The sequence below is a fragment of the Callithrix jacchus genome, chromosome 1 (assembly GCF_049354715.1).
Source record: "Callithrix jacchus isolate 240 chromosome 1, calJac240_pri, whole genome shotgun sequence".
In the NCBI taxonomy this organism is placed as follows: Eukaryota; Metazoa; Chordata; class Mammalia; order Primates; family Cebidae; genus Callithrix; species Callithrix jacchus.
The window spans coordinates 91488617-91508257 of NC_133502.1; the positions used below are offsets into that span (position 1 = coordinate 91488617).

Here is a 19641-nt window from a genome sequence, read left to right on the forward strand (position 1 = left end):
ATATTCTTCTTCCTTCTGGTGTGTTTAGAATGTCTCCAAGAATTATGATACGTTGTTGTTGGGACATGTACATGTTTGTGTGTAGGATCCAGCAGTTGCTTTGTATATATGTGATGAATAGGCAAACACATTTACAACTCATGCTGGTGGTGAAAACTTTAAGTGGACTTGTGTTGGAATGCTTACTTCTACCCTAGACTATTTAATAAAATGTGCTTCTATCCCCAGACTGTCCCTAGAATGTCAAAGTGCTATTGACTAAACACTCTAAGTTGGAGAAACCTACTTGTAAGATTTATCGCTGAGGTAAAATGAGGAAACTGAGGCAAGTATAAGAAAGTGAGAAGCTAATTTATTTAGCTCTCGGGCAAGGTTCTGTAGTCCAAGGTGGGGCCAGAGAAGTCATGCCCGGTTGTTCAGGGCATGGGGTTTTATTGGAAGGGCAGACAATTGATTTGCTATTGAGGAAACAAAGAGAAGGCATTTCTATTGCCTGTTGAGGAGCAGGAAGTACATGGAGTTAAAGTACGAAGTACATGAAACTAGGTGCTATTGGTAGGCGGGCAGGACCTTGGGTAAGTGAGCCTTGATTTACTACCGGGGAAACAAAGAGAAGGCATTTCTATTGGCTGTTGAGGAGCAGGAAGTACATGAAGTTAAAGTAGGAAGTACATGAAACTAGCTGCCATTGGTAGGTGGGCGGGACCTTGGGTAAGTGGGCCTGCCAGGGGTGTATGGGGCAGGCTGTTGTCAGGCAGGGTATAGTGGGGCTTCTTTAAAAAATTTTTCTGCAGAATTTTTTAATAGTGGGCTGGAGGCTGGATGCATAATTTAGTGCTGAGTCTGGGCTTGCGTATGGTATGCAGAGGCAGGTGCGGGGGAATCCATGTGGCAGGCCAGATAATGAGCTCGGGCGATGACGCAGTTATCAGGTCTGGAGAGTGATGAATGTGTCTGTTTGACTCCTCTCAAGGCAATTGGCCTTATGCTACTGTGTACTGACTATGGGTGTGGGAAAAGGGAAGGGTTGCTTACTAAAGGCACAACAATCATTGAGGATATAGGATGAAGTCTCCCACGAAAAAGAAAATAACAACAGTAAAGCTCAGGGTAAGGCATAAAGAAAGGAGGATGTTTCATTGTTGTTGCTGCCCTTGCTCTATTGTCTTTGTTTTTTGTGAAACACATACTTGAAAGCATTAAGGTTATGAAGTGAGATATGCCTGTGAGTGGACACTTCTATGGGGTTACTAAGGGCCCTTTTCTCTAGGCTGTGGAGAAAGTCCTATTTAGGATGTACTTTGCAGTTTCCTTCCCCCATTTGCTGGGTTTTGGTCTGTGAAAGTTTGCCTTTGTTTACACTCAGTGATCTTCAGTTGTGTTTTTATTCAGAGAAAAATCAATACAGAAGTCTAAAAAAAATTGCACTGGACCAGTTAAACAGTCAAGGAAGACTTCAACCAAGACTATCATAAGAAGAAAGAGGTTGAACTCAACTCCTTTGAAACAAAAGACAGAAGAGTTTTCCAGCTAAGGTGAGCTAGTAGAAAAGTACTGGGGGATCTTAGAATGAGGTTCAGCAATATGATAAGACCACCAACACTTACCAAAAAAGTAGTCTTTTACCTTCCCACAGAAATGGGATGTGATCTTTTAGATCTTTTCTGATGTTTACATTTCAAAGGGATGGCTCTCAAGTCCTTGAGAAGTTCTGGGTTATAGAAGACGTACATCTCAAAGGGTCAGAGAAATAATTTATAACTGCAAATTGTCTATAGTAAATGCTCCAAGAAAAGGGAAATCAGAAGACAATATAGTCAGAAGTAAAGCTTTTTAAAGTTTAGTCAAGGTGAGGGAAATCTTAAGGCCAGCTTGGTTCAAGGAGAGGAGGTGTGGCCCATCTTCGTATACCTCTCCATTGTCAAAGGTGAATTGAATGCAGGTTCCAGGCAGTAACTGGCAGTCAAGTGAGCTTGTCACAGTAACACCAGGGGCAGTGAAAAGGCACAAGGGGATTATGGAGAAGCATTCATATCTTATCCTAGAAGAAATATAATCTCCTTTCTGACTATTTTCTAGAAGGAAACTAGCTCTTGGGAAGGGTTTGAATGACAGCTGTTCACTTTCTTCATATACACACCATAACTTGTAATTCTTTGCTTTTATTTGTTTATTAATCTCTCATAAGAATACCAACACCATAAAGAAAGTAATAAGAAGCTATTTTTTTATGTAAAACCATATAATCAACACCTAAAGAAGGGTATGCATTAAAACAAGAAGTGGATAAGAGGCAGTGAGGAAGTCAGGACTCACCATCCAAATTTTCAGCTCTTTCTACCATCTTGAATTTAGAACCTTTAAATAACTCACAAGACATCTCCACTTGATTATTTTTGTTTAAGCTCTCACTTGCTGAACTGATTCTTTTCCATTTTTTCTTTTATATTTAGTTAACTATAGAAAGACTGTGGAGAAAGAGTAAAGGAATCAGCTTTATATGTTAAACATGAGTGGTAATGCTAGGGTCTTGTCTTACCAGCCTGCAAGAAGGGATTGTGTGAATCTCTTGCCAACTCTTCCCTCTATGGCATCATATTCACAGCTTCCAGTTGGTCACGTTGTTTTACATTCCCCCCACAGAAACTAATAAGCACTACAAATCAGGGTCTTGTTTCTCTGAAGACATAGCTGTTAAACATTTACCATAATACCTCTGTAACCCCTAGCCTATAGCTAAGATATTAAATAGACAATTATTACATAAAACACATCTGAAACAGGAGGAATAGAGTGAGGGAAAAACCAACAAGTATTGAGACATTATATATTTTCTAATTTAAACCTCTCAATAACTGGAGAAATAAGTATGATTATTATTAAACTTCAGGAGGGACTGGGAAACTGGGAGACTCAAAAAAGAGAATGTTTTCCAACTATAAAATAATATATTATGTAATTAAGATTTAAAACCAAGTCTTTCTCTCCCCATGTCTTTGTTCTTTCCATATATTATGCTTCCTAAAGCAGAATTTCTTGGTACTTGAAACTGCTTAAGGAAAACTACATAAGGGATACAAGACTCTTAAGTTTACTTTGAAAAAAGTCAGATTCAGAAATGTTTAAAATGTTTTTATATTGATTAATAAAGTGATCATTTACAGATGCCAAATGAATGCTTTCTTTGTTATTCATATTATAATTTATAAGAAACCTCTGAATATGATTTTCAATTATAGATGCCCTATATCTGCTTTTCTTTTTACTAAATTCATATTAGCACCACAAAAGTCCAGAAAAGGAACTGATTTGAGGTTTAGACATATGTAAGTGATGTGAAACATGGCTCAAAAATTTCACAAGTTAGAGAAGTGCAGCCCTTGGTAGAAATAAATTTTTAAGAAAGAATACAGAAGTTAGAAGAATACAATAAAGCCACAGAATCTTAATACAGTAACAAAAACTAAAGACGACCAAAATGAAGCCATTGGTTACAGTGATGTAACATTGATATCTCAACCTTAAATCCATCACAAAACCTGTTGAGAACTAAAATAGAATCAGAAAGAAAGATTTCCTTTCTTTGAAAGCAAAAAATATTACTAACTTGGCAGCTACATATGAAGGAAGATGTCCATTTAGTATTTACCATAGTTCATGGAGTTCAGTTTACCCCCAAGTTGGAACTTTAGTGTTACTAGCAGAATAACAACAACGAAATTCAACATTTTCAAACACTGTGATTGGTATCAGTAGATAGTAGAAATAGAGAGCTATTATTTAAAATCTTTTATATTCTTTAAAATGTAACAATATTAAATGGAACGAAGAAAAGTCATAAGTTCTAAAATTCTTCTATAAAAGAACAAATCTAACATCTCCTATCTACTAGTAAAATGATCTCAAAGACTGAGCTATCACATACATAAATGGAGTTACTAAAATGATAAACAGTTTAAAAAGTGTAGTCCTTAGTGACAGGAAAATATAGTCTGTCATTCATAAGCTGAAAAAATAATGTCCTTAGCAAGGTCAGAGCAAGCCAGGCAACAGGTAAACATCTGTTTAATAGGAAATTCTAACTATGCAATATAAACTATTGATCAGATGGCAAATGACAAACTGATCTGGAAAAAATATATTTTCATGCTACTCTTCAGATGAATTAAATGCTGAAGATGATTAAAGTAGATAAACTTGGTGGCATCTGTAAGTGGCAAAAGAATAAAAATCCTGGGCCAATAGTCTAATTTTAGGCATTGCTACACTTAACATCCATTCTTCAACTCCTCAATAACTTTGCTGCACAAAAGGGTGTAATAATTCTATGTTGTCATAGAATGATACTTACCATCTGAACAAGTTTGCTGATATCTCAGGGTACATTTGTGAATACCTTATTCTTTCTGTTTCTTAAAACATTTAATATTCAAACAAGTTCAATTTAGACAGGAAAAACTTATACAGGCCAAATATTTTTTAAAACCACTCAGCATATGGAAAATAAATTTGAGAGAGAAGGTGACAGTTGCTGCATTTGTAGATTTATCAGCAGCATACAACACAATAAACCATCTAAACCTATGTGCCAAATTCTCTGATATGATAAATGGCAATCATTTAGTACAGTCCACCTGAAAATTTTTTTGAACCAAGAATAAGGCAGTAACTTGAACCATCAGTGAAAAAAAAGTATGATAATTTACAGTCATTCTCTTTCCTCATTTTTCTTTCATTTATTTATTCTTTTTCTGTTTTCTCTCTCCTTTAATCTCTATTTTATTCTTTTTTTATACCTTAAGTTTGAAATAATAACATGTTAAGAAAAGAATTTAGAGGTTTATTTACATAGATCTGCATTGTCAGGGAAAAGTTTTGCTACAAAAATCAACAAATCATACAATATTTTCCCTATATTATTTGCTAGAATCAGGACTTAGGTCATAATTATTTAAAAAAAAAAAAAAGAAGAGAGAGAGAGAGAGACCTCAGTAGGTATCTTTGAATTGAGTCACTGACAAATCAACTAGAAACTTAACCTTTGTTAGGACCAAATGTTAATACTGTAATGTCCTCTTGCCTCTGGTTATTACACACTGTTTGGTGAGAAGTTTTAATTCAATGTCAAATCAGTTTAATAAGATTGAATTCTCAAGACAGAGAGATAATCTAGCTTTTAAGAGGATCCATGACATTTTTGTTTTTTGCACATGTCCATCGTTGCAGAGGATGTCTTGCAGTGTGTGAGTGTGAATTGCAGGCACAAAGAGAATGTCCTATATTTTAAAATGTCTGAAATGGTCTGTTCTTTCTTTACTCCTCAGGGGACAATCTTAAATGCCACCTTTACACCATATTAGTATAGTCACTGCAAATAAATTTTCTAGTAGAAGTTCACAGACTCAAACTGATAAAGATTTGCTGTAATTCGATTCAATTATTGGTCCAAATAATAGTCTTAAAACAGTATGCCATGGAATTATTATAGCAATTATTAAATAACCCCAGATTTTAAATTTTTAAATGCAATTGATTAAGTTTTTCTTTATGTCACACAATTAACTGTTTCATTAGTTTTGTAACTTTTATGGGGGAGAAAGACAGAAAATTATGGAGAAGGGGAATTAAAGCACTGCCTTGAACATACAAATGGACTTCGTGGAACATTATGAGAGTCTGGAAAGCAAGAACCGTGGATTCAAAAAGCCCTCTGCCACAGGGAAAAAAAATAGCACTTATCTGGAAGAAGTGTAGTATTTGCAGTGCAGAAGCTGAAATAAGATTTCTCTTTTGTCCAACTGCTAGGGTCTCTGGGTCACAGATGGGTGGTGCTTACCAAATATCTATGTGCTACTCTGTATTTCTCACTTCCCCTTCCCTTCTTCTATTTAATTTAAAACAATATTAACTGCTGCAAGACAACAATGTGTTTTGCAGGCTGGAGCAATTAGAAACAAATGTACTTTATCTACCTCTATTCTCTCTGTAGCAACCTTAGAGTCCACGTGTTTTGTTTTTCCACAAGATATAGAAAGGCTGCTGAATCATATCAAACTCTAATCAGGGAGAAAGATACATGTGTATTGGGTTAGGCACTGAGATTTGGCTTTTTTAATTTTCTTGCCCCATCCTAGGCTAGTCCAGCCTAATAAATACAGCCTGAAGAGTTTGAAACAGTTGACATTAATCAGTCCACAAATTTTGATATTTAAGAAGCATGGCTTTATTTTCAATAACTTGATTTTGAATAAATTAATGTATGTTCAAGTTCCTTCCCTTCATAGTAGACATGTGAGAAACTTTGTCTTTCTTGACTTTGATTACTACCCCATCTACGGTTTTTGCCATTACTTTTAATTACTTTTAATGGCAAAAACCACAGTTGCTTTTGCACCAACCTAATACTTTTTTTTTTGTTTTTGTTTTTGTTTTTTTTTGAGGCGGAGTTTCGCTCTTGTTACCCAGGCTGGAGTGCAATGGTGCAATCTCGGCTCACCGCAACCTCCGCCCCCTGGGTTCAGGCAATTCTCCTGAAAATTACAACCTAATACTTTTATCTACCCCTATCCAAGGTCTCTATTAAAGTTACTTGGGCTTAGAGAGGGTAAAAGGCACTGAGACTTCGAGTCTTTTATCACCCTATTACAATATCCAACCTCAAAGCCATTATATTCTTTAAATCCAGATATCCCATTACTGTTCATCTATTTGGCCACATTTTGCTATTCCTTTCAGTTAGCTCCTGGACCTCCTGCCACAGCTGTCAGTCATTTGCCCATGCCTCTTCTTCCTGCCTCTCCTCCCTCTATATTTGTCTAGGAAAAATCATTGTCCTTTCATGACTCTGATGGAATCACTTTGTCTATTTCCCAAATCCTCTTCTTATTCCACTCTAAGACTCAAGACCTTGTAAACAAAAATCAAGCCACCTGCTTGAATTTGGGGACTGGCAAAAGGTAGAAATAGCAGCTATGGTTGGTGGGGGAAGGAAGGTGACACAGATTAAGATTAGCTAAAAATGTGTTACTGCTGCACAGCTTATGATTTCCTTCTTTTTCCTTGTTTTTTTTTTTTAGCAGATATTTATATGTTCAATGCAGATGTTACACGGATTCAGGCATTACATGTCTTTTGAGTCTTATTTGTCACCCATGCCTTTCACCAGCTTACAATCTAGCCCAAATAATTATCTCATTGTTTCATGTAAATGCCCTCTGAAAATCACTGCCCTAACGGCTCACGTTGCCCCACTTTCATCTTGAATTCAGCTATAGTCTAAGGCCCACCTGAAGTCCATTAGCTACTACAGACTTTTCTGTTGGGAAAAAGAACACATTTTTGAACAGATCACTTTGCGTTTTAAGTGTGCCAAGTGAGGGACCCTAACACTTAATAATCAACCAATCACTTCCAATAGGTGGGTAACAAACATCTGCCCCCTTGACATTCAATAAACAGGGTGTTAGTGTTTGCACAGTTCCTAGACTATATGAACATTCAGTAAATAGCAGTCATTAATATGACATTAATAATACCAACTAATATGCTTTATGGTATTTATCTCTCAACTTTTCTTGTAGTTAGATTTCACCTTCTGAGTTTCCTCTTGTAGAATTTATATATATAAATTTTAGAAGGAGAAATTTATATATAAAATTTTATATGTAAATTTTATATATAAGAGAGAAACTCCTAATATATATATATATATTATATATATATATATATTAGAAGGAATTTCTCTCTTATTGCCCAGGCTGGAGTGCAGTGGCACAATCTAGGCTCACTGCAACTTCTGCCACCAGGGTTCAAGCGATTCTCCTGCCTCAGTCTCCCAAGTAGTTGGGACTATAGATGCCCTCCACCATGCCTGGCTAATTTTTGTATTTTTAGTAGAGACAGGGTTTCACCATATTGGCCAGACTGGTCTCACACTCCCGACCTCAGGTGATCCACCCACTTTGGCCTACAAAAGTCCTGGGATTACAGGCATAAGCCACCATGTCAGACCAGAATTTATACTCTTTACGTTTAGATAGATTCCCCATGGCTCTTAACATAGCAATCCATAAATGATTATTTACTGAATAAACAAATCAATGAGTGAATAAATCAAGAGGAGAATTCAATGATGGAGTTAAGCTATGTACTACAAGGTTACTTGAAATAATAGAAATCAGGTCTCTGTCCAGTCCATTGCTCCTGTGAAGTAGCCTCTTCTTTAAAGCATGACTGACCACCATAATACTGCATCTTCAATCACTGCATAATCTCACTTGCAATAAAATCTACATTTTTTTTTGTGAGACTACTCATCTCACCCTGAGGTATTCAATCCCCAAATCTTCTGTGGTATAGGACTGGTCATTGTGAAGAATCTAAGGCTCACAGATCCCCTTCAACTCATTCTGTGAATCCCCTAATATGACCCCAGCAACCATTTCTCCTCTCATTCCCAAGATTCTTGGCTGTCTTTAAAGATCTCAAACTAGCCCCCTACACATGCACATATATTTGCAAATGTCTTCTAGGTAGTTTCTTTCTCTTCTAGTTCTACCAGAAACATGAACGCCAACTGAGGAAAATAGCTTTAAAAACTCTTCCAGAGTTTTAATTTTTCCTTACTTACACCCCACACACAAAAGGGAAATAATAGAAATACCATTTTATTGGAGTGACCATTTAACACTAGGATACTTAAAAAAAAGGGGGTACTAAGTATTGTACCAGGCAGCAGGCATTCAACAGACTTTCTCTAGGCAATCATCCACCATTGCTACTTTTAAACTATTTCTCTTCTTCAGCTTTCAACAATTGCAGTTTCTTCGATATATGCATCATATTTATGTGTATTTATGTGCATGCATCATATTGTGTATATTTATATGTATATCTTATTTTTATCATTTTTACCAGTCCTATTTTTTTCTTCCATAAAATTCTCAGTCATTCCCCCACAACATAATTCATCAGTGATTACATTACTCCTGTCATAATTGCCACATCCTGAATTTCAAGTTATTTGATATTCTTATTTCTATTGATCCTTTTCCTCCATTCCACCTTAACTGTCCACTCACATGATCAAAAATTAACCTGGAATTCATCAATAACACACATTGGCTATGAACATGGACTTCAAACGTCCTATTACTCTTTATTCTTTCAGATCACTTACTCTAATATTGCTACTTTTGGAACTACCTTTGTGAGAACTGAAATCCACTGATCCCTTTTTCAGTATCCATTACCCTATTCACATTTTTCCTTCCCTCCTTGTCTGCACTAGTTCCATGGTTTAGCATCATATCCATTTCCTTGAAAGCACATGCATGATCCTCACCTTTCTTTTTCTTATAGTACATATTTGAAAAATTCCCAATTCAGATTAAATTGTGTAAATCTAACTCTGCATCTGCACTCAAGACACTGAATGTAACCCTAGAAAATTGAACAATTCTGCTGACTGATCACCTTAAAATTTATAGCTGTAAATCTCAAATAGACAACCCCATATTTTACAGTCCTACAATATATCTTCGGTAATTCACATTCTTTATTATGATTATTTTATACTCTTTTCCCTCTTCATATCTCTCATAATTCTTTAACTGCCTTCAGGCCATAACTAAATCTCATAAGGCAAATCTATACAATATCTCCTTCTTTTCTTAACCAATTACCCTAACTTACCTGATAGTCCAACATATTTTTCCTTATGTTAAAATGGAAAAATCCTGCTGACATTTTTAATGCACTTTTTTATTGTTACACTTTCTTTTGCCAACAGATTATTAGGTTTTTACCTTACATCCCTAGACACTTCCCAATTTAAGTTGCTAGATTCTTGACTTTTGCATCATATATTTATTTGTTTTATTTGTTTATAAACAGGGTCTCACTCTGTCCCCCAGGCTGGAGTGCAGTGGCAACCTTATAGCTCACTGTAGCCTCAAACTCCTGGGCTTAAGTGATCCTTCCACAGGAGCCTCCATAGTAGCTGAGACTACAGGTGTACACCACCACACCTGGCTATGCAACAGATTTTAAAATATTGAAACACCCCGAGATCTCTTTTTCTGCCTTATTCTCTGACTACAACTTTCTCCTTAGTTGTCTAATTCAGTCTCATGGTTTCAAATACTGCACTTTGAGGACTTTGAAAATTTTATCTCTAAAATCTCTCTTTGCTCTCATATCCATCTCCATATATCAGCATATCCATTTTGCATTAATATCATTGAAAACTTAAACTAAGCCAAACAGAAATATTTACTCTTCTCACCCACCTTGTGTACATTTATATACACCACTCTTAAGTCTTCTTCATTGTCACTGAATCAACTCCCAACCAGTTATTCAAACTTAGAATCATCCTTGATTATTTTCTTCACACTATACTTTTATCCAAACCAGTAATAATTCTGTCCCCTTTGTTTTTAAAACATAACCCTTCTCTGGCTATATCTCATTATTTCAATCATTAACTCTTGCCCAAAATATAAAACCACTTTTTACCCGCTCATTCTCATCATGTTCAACACTCTCTGTCCATTCAATGACATCCAGAGTTATTTTTCCAAGTGTAGTTTGGACCTTTCCATTCATCAGGACAAAGACAAGTCTACCCTTCTCATTGCAATTAAATTAAAATCCAAACTCCTTTCTCACCTACCTTGCTTGCTATACTTCCTTACACATACCAACTGAGTTACCATGTCCTATCCAAAATGGCAATATTTCTGTCAACTTAGAAGCCAAACTCTTTCCCATCTGTCATTATTCCTTCTTCCTATAATTTCCTTTCATAGCTACATACTTTTCATCATTCAGGTCTCAATTCAAATGTTACCACTTCATAGAGGCCCTCCCTGATCATCAAATTCTCCCTGTTCACTATCACATTTTCATATTTTGCTTTATTCATTGAACTTATTAATGATCACATATTTGTTTACCTGTTTATTGCTTGTTTGTTCTTTCATTGTTGTTGTTTAGATGGAGTCCTGGTCTGTTGCCCAGGATGGAGTGCAGTGGCAGGATCTCGGCTCACTGCAACTGCTGCCTCCCAGTTCAAGTGATTCTCCTGCCTCAGCCTCCCAAGTATCTGGGACTACAGGTGTGCACCACCATTCCTGACTAACATTAGTATTTTTAGTAGAGACGGGGTTTCACCATGTTGGCCAGGATGGTCTTGAACTCCTGACCTCAGGTGATTTGCCTGTCTCAGCCTCCCAAAGTGCTGGGATTACAGGCATGAGCCACCATGCCCAGCCCATTTTTATGGCTCCTATACTGTTCAAAAGAATGTGTGTGATATAGGCAGTACTTTAGAAATTGTTTTTGATATCAACATTTTGTTAACTCTCTGTGAATAATGGCTTCAATTGAAAAAGTTATACCCAAAATAACAACCCTAACAAGTGCTGGGATTACAGGCATGAGCCATGGCACCCAGCCTAATTTTTTGTATTTTTAGTAGAGACAGGGTTTCACCATGTTGGCCAGGCTGGTCTTAAACTCCTGGCCTCAGATGATTCACCCACCTCAGCTTCCCAAAGTCCACTCTACTTTTGAACATTGTCTCTGGCTGACTAGACTCTAACTCCCTTGAATAAGAAACCTCATCTATTGTGTACAAAGCTACACCCCCAGCAACTGGCACAAAATAAGCGCTCAATAAAATTTACTAAAGGTTAAATACACATTGTTGCAACATGACAATAAGAGAAAGCATCTAGATTGCTTAATGCAGGGCCTGGCATATATTGTAAATTGACTACACATTGTGATGAAGCTGAATAATAGTCAAACTGTCTACTGTGTCTTACCTCATCAACTGAATGCAAAATACCAGAGTTTTTTGAGATATGCTATTTCTTTTGTCCTAAAATTATGTCAGTGTCATTAAAATAAATTTCTACATCCTAAGTATGTAAAAACGTTGTTAAAAGATGTTCACAGCTTGCTCTCTGGCAGTATTACTACTACCTTATTCTACCCACACTTGCCCAAATACCACAGCAGGCCACTTTTAATTAATGCCCAGGGTTAAATGTCAGGTGCAACAACTTACTAATCTGTTATTTAGAGCAGCTGAGACCATGGAACGAATGAACCCCTGCCTATAGCAGCCCATAAGAAATGCATTCTGTACCTCCTCAGAATGGGACGGCTTGGTTCTTTGCCCCCATAAACTGAACCTACTGAGTGACAAATCAGAACTGATGACTTCAAAGTTGGCTAAGTCACTGGCTTTATAGCAGCAAGCACCACAGTGCACATAAAAAAAAGAACTTTTCCCAGACATTACCTACAGTAAAATTCTCTGAGTTCTTTTCTGGAAAGAAAGAAAGAAGCAACAAAAAAGATTAACCTAGTTGCATAAAGAGCAGTAAAGGACTCTGGCAATGCAGTTCGCGCTCGTAGGTTCGCATCGCCAGCGAACAGAAGGCTTGCTTTACCGCTCCCTCAGGAGCACGTCTCTCATTCAGTCCACATGCTGTGAGTCCAAGGCACTGTTTCTCTCGCTATATTTGGCTGACTGGCTATTTTACTTTCTTTTTGCTCTACTCATCTTGTTCTGTATCCCCCTGTGAGGTGAAAACAATCCTGATAGAACTAGACTGTCATACAGGACTCGTTATTTAATTTTCTGTTTCTGAATAATTCATAAAGAAAATCTTATCAACTTGCCTTTCCTGTGAGGTTGCCACACATCCAGTTTCACTCCACATTGTCTTCCTTCTAAAAACAAGATAGCTCTGGGTTCTGATACTCCTCTTGAATGAGGGATGAATGCCAGGCTTGAGTGCTAATTAACAGAAGCCTCTACTTTGTCCAGGCTGGTCTGTGCAGAGGCTTGCAATCATCCCACACTTGCTTCTCCCTGTATTCCATTGCTCATGCCATAACTGGGCTACCTACCCCTGTTCCATCTGTCAAGTCTTACCAACTCCATGAGCCTGCCTGGGCACTCTGGACCACCACCATACCCTCTCATTCTTATAGTTCTTAGAGTGATTTATCTAGCTCACTTATTTCTCTTGGTCTTGTATTACCAGACTATATTTAGTTGTAAACTCTGCCTTAAGTATCCAAATAGGTATGTGCTCCATCATTCTAATAACCTAGTGTATTAGTCAGGGTTCTTTGGAGACATAAAACCAATGGGATCAATTTATCTATCTATTCTCTCTCTCTCTTTCTCTCTCTCTCTCTCTCTTTCTCTCTCTCTCTCTGTGTGTGTGTGTGTGTGTGTATCTTTCTAGAGAGAGAGGAATAGAGAGAAACATTGAGAGAAATAGAGAGTTATTTTTTTAAATTGGCTCAAATGACTTTGAAAACTTGGTAAATCCACAATTTACAGAGTAGGCTGGCAGGCTACAGTCAAGGAAAAGTCACTGCTTGAGGTCAGAGGCAGTCTTCTGGCAGAAGTCTTTCCTGATGAATGGAGGATGGCCTTTGTTCTATTAAGGCCTTCACCTGATGGAAGGAGGCACTGCCACATTATAGAAGGTAATGTAAGCCCATCAATTTAAACGTTAATCCCATCCAAGAAAACATCTTCATAGAAACATCATATGAAACATCTATGTGTTGAATGTATATAGATATGAAGAAATGACCATTTGGGATTAATAAGCCAAATTTCTTCAGGGCATCAACTCATTTTTCCAGCCTCATAGTCCACCATACTCTTTCTCACTTTCTGCTCCCCAATCACTGTGTATGCCTTGCTTCCCCTGTAAGGAAGCCTTTGCATGGACTGTACCCATTTTACAGCTGCTCTGTCCTTCACTTTTTACCTAACTTATACTCATCCTTAATTTATTTACAGATTTTGCAAGGAAACATTACCAGACTCTCCAGATGAATTTAGTTTCCTGGATCACATGTTCTCAAAGTTACAGACTACAATATACCTCTCTTTCATAGCTTTTAAGAAAGTGGTTTTGGGCTGGGCACGGTGGCTCAAGCCTGTAATCCCAGCACTTTGGGAGGCCAAGGCGGGTGGATCACGAGGTCAAGAGATCGAGACCGTCCTGGTCAACATGGTGAAACCCCGTCTCTACTAAAAATACAAAAATTAGCTGGGCATGGTGGCGCGTGCCTGTAATCCCAGCTACTCAGGAGGCTGACGCAGGAGAATTATTTGAACCCAGGAGGTGGAAGTTGTGGTGAGCCGAGATCGCGCCATTGCACTCCAGCCTGGGTAACAAGAGCGAAACTCAGTCTCAAAAAAAAAAAAAAAAAAAGAAAGAAAGAAAGTGGTTTAGATTATTTGTTACACATTACTTGATTAATATCTGTCTTTTATACTTGACATTAAATTTTATGAAAACAAAAAGTATGTCTATTTTTGCTCACATTTGTATCCCCAGATTCTAACAGAGTTTCTGGTGCATAAGAATTAATTAATACATTTTTGTTAACTTACTGGCTAAATGAATTATTAGCCAGTGAGATTAATATTGCTTCTCTTACAGAATGCTTCTAAAAAGGCAGATGGAAGCCACACATCGTTAAAACAACCAGACCAAAACATGAGCAAAGTCAAGCTATAATTAATTCTCTATACAAAAGGCAAATAATCAGTATGTCGTCTGCCCGAACTGCCTGGCTATGCTGTTAATACAGTCTCAGAATCATAACATCTTTCAATATCAGATATAGATGATGCTTCAGTACCACCTTCCATTAATTAACAAACATGGAGATTATGTTATTTTGCGAGGAAGATTTCTTAAATTTAATGTTATTGATCACAGATCTAGAGTCTTCTAGACATCTGTTGCTCACTGATATATAACTGATTAGTAATGTATGAGTAAATATTTTAGACTGAACATAACTATCCCTTTTAAGGTTGGAAAATCTGACTAGAATTGTACTCAATTTTAAAATTATCTTTGAGTACTTCAAATTGTAGAAATTAGCCCTGTAAATGTTTCAGTTACATAAAAATATTACATCAGTTTCAACCTGGCTGTTGGTATCATTTTTTTCTGGACCCTTGTCAGGATTGTTGACTTTCTCTAAACTTTGCCTCTAAAAGTTAAGAATGCTTAGATTGCCCACTCCAAATCTACCTAGTTGTTATAACTTCACATAAAAGGTAAAGTAGAATAATGAAAATGTCTCAATGTTTTACTCTAATATTTGTATAATCTCTCCTGTCTCAATGTTTTGTTCTTTTACTCAGGTTTTACATTAGGTAGCTGTGTTATTGCTATAGCTCATCTAATCACTCATCCTTTGTATGTCTTTATTTCTTCACTTATAAAATGGAAATAATAAAAATATCATAACCCACAAGACTGTTCTGAAAATCAAGTAAAACATTGTATCTATATGTCCCTTAACTGAAAAATACATTGTAAATCAGTGATCCATTTGATACATGATTGTCAAACCTAATAACTATAAATTAGCCTACATAAAAACAAAATTCAAAACTATTATGCCTAAGGTATCATACTAATTATCATCACATAACCCTTCTGCTTAAATTATTCTTCATCTTAAATACAGACTGTTTTACCTCAATGAATATTTCTTAAAAGCCAATTCATGTATAGCTCATCAACAATAGAAAATTAAATCAAAGTAACACATAAGTTGACTTAATCCTTATGCAACATTCCCAGGCAGTTAACATTTTGTCCCAATTAATAACTTCAGCTGAAAACAAAGTATACTAACACACCTAAAAATAGGAGGCCAGGCTGAAGGAATACAGTACAAAGTAGATATGTTGCCATCAGTCAGCTTAGCCAAATAAATTTACAGTGAAGAATTTAAGTGGATTTTCACCATCACATAGATATTGCTAAATAGAAAATTTCTCATACAATTCTGAAATCTAATACCCTTGTCTCTCATCTAAGACTTTCTGCAATCTTAGTGATAATAGCCTGCAGTCGAGTACCAACAGCCTAGTCTTTAAAAGCAGCCTAGTCTTTAAAAGCAGTGTAAACTTTGCTTCTACCCACTCACCAGCTGACCAATCTTGGGTGAATCTCTAACCACTAGATGCCACTGCCATTTGTTCATCTATGAAATAGGGTTAATAATATTGTCTTCCCTTGGTTCACTGTGAAAATTCAATGACTTGATTTTTATAAAACATGATGCAACATAAGTATTGCAGTTTAAATTATTGTTGAGACAGTCAATATTAACAGAGTGTGTACTTTGCTGTTAGTAAATTGACACTCAGTTTTTTTAATATATAACATGAAGTGTGTGCATATATATATAAAACACATTATAGGTCATGAAAATGAATGTTCCACCTCTGTGTGAACAAAATTCAATGGATTTATTTTCATTCTATTTTGCCCGGTGTTAAATAAAAGTTTGACCACAATTATTTGCATATCATCTGCATATTTTAAATGAAAGTATTGCGTGATCTGGATTGCCATCCTAGATAATGATTTCAGCTCTTTGCTTCACATTTGTGTTTAGTCTTAACATCTCAACCTTCCTTGCCACACTTATGTCCTTAATTGTGGTTATGTTCAACCATTTGTTACTGATATTAAAAGCACCAAAGAGCAGATATCATTATCTGCAAGGAGATCCCAAAGATTCTCCCAATCTGATGCTTAAATCTAAACCACTCAAGATGTTTGGCAAAATACTCACAACACAGCTATCTGTTTTTGGAATAAGTGCCCCTCTCCATTCTACTTAATTGAAAACAACTCTAAATTGCCCTCCTGAGCATAAAGAACCAGGGATTAAGATATAGTAGCGGAAAAGTATCAGGGTTTTAAAGACTTATATAAACAACACAGTTGTTTGAGTGGGTGACAAATAAATTCAAGCTCCCCAGGACACACTTGTTTAGGATTTTCCCAATTAGGCATTTTATTTGATCTTCGGGTCTGGGTGAGCCACAATTCTCTAGAATTGAAGAGGAGATTAATGGACCAGAGACAATGGCTAATTCATCTCCAGGGCTTTGTTCATTGCTTGTCTTTGCTAATTTAATACTGTTATATCCAAACTTAAATAAATCAAAATGAGAATTGGACTAGAGCAGTGCATCTCAACAAGCTATCCAATCACAGGGTTATCCTCCAACACCCATACTTTTACACTAGATACCTTGACTTTAAAATAATGATCCCCTTTTGGAGAGATGTAAGCAGTGGAGAAATAACATTTTGCATATTGTCTTGATTAAGTCATTGGTGGCAGGGAGTGTGGAGAATAACAGCATATTTCCGAAGAGACTGAAGACAAATTTTAAGAGGGTTTCAGTTTAAGGACCTGATTGCTCACAAATAGCTAGAGGAGAATGAGTACAATATGTGGTACAGATAAAAGAAAAAGCAGGTTTTTCTTAATCATAGCTCTACAATCTATAATGAAGCACAGCAAGCTGGGAAATCCTACAGGGGTGGGCTTGTTTATTTTGTTTTATAAAATATGTCATATCTGTGGACCAACAAATACTGTTTTCTATCCTTTCATGCCCTCATATTTAAATTTGAGAAATTCACATTATAAAGTGCATTTCCAGTAAAAAAAAAATGATGCTTTTTCTACCTTATTAAAAAAGACATGAAAATTACTAGTTTATCCCAACCCAGATAGAAAGACTTATTTGAGCATCAGCAAATCAATTCAGCAATACAAAGAAAATACATGCGAAAAGGGGGGAAAAATGATCCCATGTAAAAGTTTAAACTCCTAGTCCTTCACCTTTTTCAACCAGAGTGTAAGTAATTCTGGGCTAATATGTTGCAAGTTGAACAGCTAAACTCAGGGTATTACACTTTGAGATCCATTTGCATTCGTATACATATATATGCACAGATATGTATATATACATATATACACACAGATATATACATTTCAAGCTCACAAACTCCTTAAAAATTGTTTACTTATGAAGCATGCTTTTCAGGACAATATGGAAATATATGTATGGTAATGTCTTTTAATTCTAGTTTATAAACACTGTTTCTTGTCATGCACAAATAATCGAACCTAAGTTGTTATTTTTTAAACATCTAACAAATGCCTCTAATTTGTTCATGGAATTGAATGGTTATGTAATAACTGAAAATAATTTAAAAGCAGTCTGTCTCCAATGTAAAAAAGCATAATGGTAATAATTTATGTTTATTCTCTGTAAAAGATGTAACAGATTATCTGGTCTAGAGGCACTTCTAAGTTTTTGTTTTCCCCAACATATAGAGAAGGGAGAAAACCCCCCCCCCCACAGCCACACAGCAAGTCTATAGCAAGTCCAGTTTTCTTTTTATCTTTTTATTACTTTGTGAAAAAAGTCTCATATAATCTCAGTTGTATAACTTGTATCCTTCTTTTCCTTTTTCTTTTTCTTTTATCTAACCACAGGGAGAGCAGCCTGGGAATTGAATCTTCCTTTGCCATGCTCCACCTGGAGTGCTAAGTCTATACGAAGTAGGTAACATCTTGAAGACACTTAATGAACTGTGGTTTGATGATTCCTCTTTCATTCTTGTTTCCCTTTTATAATCTTAACTTTCAGTTAAGTTCCTGTTCTTAAAATTTCCATTCTCAGAGAACATTCACACTTCATGAAAATAGCCATGCTTTCTAAGGGCTAATTGAAGCTCTACAGCTTGTATTACATCTTTTTAGCAAAATGATAAAATTATTTTATTTTAGAAAGAAGCTATGGAGAATTTCAGATAGTGATTTTCCTGTTAAAAAATACATATACCCATTAAAAATACATTTCTTCATATATGTGCAAATATTTACTGCAAACCTGATAAAATAAGAATTATTGTTGTGGTAGATAAAACTCTGTCAAAGATATGGGTGCACACCTGTAGTCCTAGTTAGGCAGAAGGCTGAGGCTGGAAGATTGATTGAACTCAGAAATTGGAGGCTGCAGTGGGCTGTAATCACACCTGTGAAAAGCCACTGCATTCCAGCTTGGGCAACATAGTAAGATTTCGTCTCTATTAAAAAAGGAAAAAAAAAAAGGTCGTAGGAATCTACAAAAATAACCAGTTGATGACATAGTTTTTACAAAAATAAGTAAAATAGAGAGCAGAAATACCCATGCATTTCAAAAGGTATAGAAAAATATTATGAGATTTCAGAATAAAAGCCTCTAACATATTTGGAGCACTTACTAAATGTAAGACAATATTGAATTCTCATTAACTACCATATTAATAAGTATGATTTTTATCCAAGTTTTAGTGACACAGAAACTGAGACTCAGAAATAAGTAGTAGGTCATGGATTTTAACTGAGGCACAGCAAAACTACTTAAGGAATTGACATGATATATTGTCTTCCTTACAATCATGAAATATAGTACTTGTGCAAGTTATAAAGAAAACCAAAAAAGCTGTGAGTACTCAGTGCACAATTTGTACACATTATTTGTTCAGATAAACTATAAAATCACACACAAAAAGACTCATTTTTTGTGTTGGAGTACTGGAAAAATAAAATAAAATTGTTATTATTATCATGTATTCATCAACAATTCTTTCCTAATCTAATGAATGATCTATTATATTTGAATACACATGAAACACTAAAAATTTCCAAAATTAGCAGGGAAATTAAAAGGAAAAAAATCTGTTAACAATTCATAGGAAACTTTAAAAATGCCAA

General features: G+C 36.0%; 1 long non-coding RNA gene across 1 annotated transcript in view; it reads left to right on the forward strand.

Annotated features, from left to right (window-relative positions):
- The first annotated feature begins 709 nt into the window (after window positions 1-709).
- Window positions 710-19641, forward strand: part of LOC118153917 (uncharacterized) — a 31814-nt gene continuing 12882 nt past the window's right edge. Inside the window, exons 1-3 of the long non-coding RNA XR_004743722.3 lie at window positions 710-1110; window positions 1393-1535; window positions 18379-18444. This is a non-coding gene — a long non-coding RNA (uncharacterized LOC118153917). The remainder of the gene's footprint in view (window positions 1111-1392; window positions 1536-18378; window positions 18445-19641) is intronic.